We start from the raw sequence: 1247 nt of genomic DNA, 5'->3' as shown, positions 1-1247 counted from the left end.
ATATATGTACCTACATATATATATATATATATAAAAGTAAAATAGAAAAAAAAAAAAAAATACATTATCTATTCCCCGAAATTTTGGGTTTTACACTTAATCCTTTATAATAATAAAAAAGTTTAGTAATTTATTTATTTCAAAAACTTTAATCATTCATTCTAAATAAAAACTTCATTGAATTCTTAACTTTTCTCACCAAACTATACATTTAACTCATCGACGACTTATCTATACTACTTTATAAATCAAATTTATCAAAAGTTTTAAAAATAATTTTTAATGCACAAAGTATTATACATTTATACACAAAGTCTTAAAAACAACTCATAATGCATTAAGTACTGCTTCTTTATGCATTCATTCTTAAAATCTGTTAATCTAAAATTAAAATAACATATAGTGCAACTTACCAATGCAAATTATTATCTTTTCTTTTCATGTTCTCAAGATACTTTTGACACATTTCACTCATGTCTTAACCCTCTCATACCTCTATGTCTTCTCCCCGTCCCCCGAGGTGAAATTCAAACTGATATTCACCATGTGTTATTAAAAGTTCTCTCATTCATCTCTTATTCAATTGCTTTAGAACTCTCGGTCTCGCTCTCGATCTCTTGATTCTTTGCTCTTTGTGTAAATCGAACACATTCGTGGAGTCATTTAAATATGTTGGATTTTAGATATATTGAAATTTAAACTGTCATACAATTTTTTTCATTGATAGACTGTAATTGGAACCATAACTCTTATTTATTCAAAATGTATTAATATGTAAAGACCAAATGTACAAACTTATATCATCATTAAATCTTTTCTAATAAAACCAATAAAACTTCAAAATCGTTAAAATTCACGGCTCACGTCATATTGTACGAGTAGACAAGTGGTCCTCTAAATGAACATGTAATTGTACAAATTTTAAACTCACCGACACACATGAATCACGACTCTTAAAAGTTTTCTAGAAAGCAACTAAAATTAAAAAGGAAGTTTGTTGTGATCAGATCAGGTGATGAGTCAACAAAGAACGACTCATTTATATGATGTGACATGACATCTACATAGAAACGAAATGATGAATGATCAGTAAAAAACAAAAAGCAGGAAAGTGAGAAAAATAACAATATTAATATGGTTTAAAACTATGTTTATCAAAGTAATTTATTACTAATAAATTAACTGATAGTTGATAAGTTAGCTAATAATAGGGACGGAACACGACCGTTGTAGTTTGGGGGGCTAAA

This window comes from Cynara cardunculus (genome assembly GCF_001531365.2).
Source record: "Cynara cardunculus var. scolymus isolate 2C chromosome LG 3, CcrdV1, whole genome shotgun sequence".
Classification (NCBI taxonomy): domain Eukaryota; kingdom Viridiplantae; phylum Streptophyta; class Magnoliopsida; order Asterales; family Asteraceae; genus Cynara; species Cynara cardunculus.
This window is presented reverse-complemented; position numbering follows the sequence as displayed.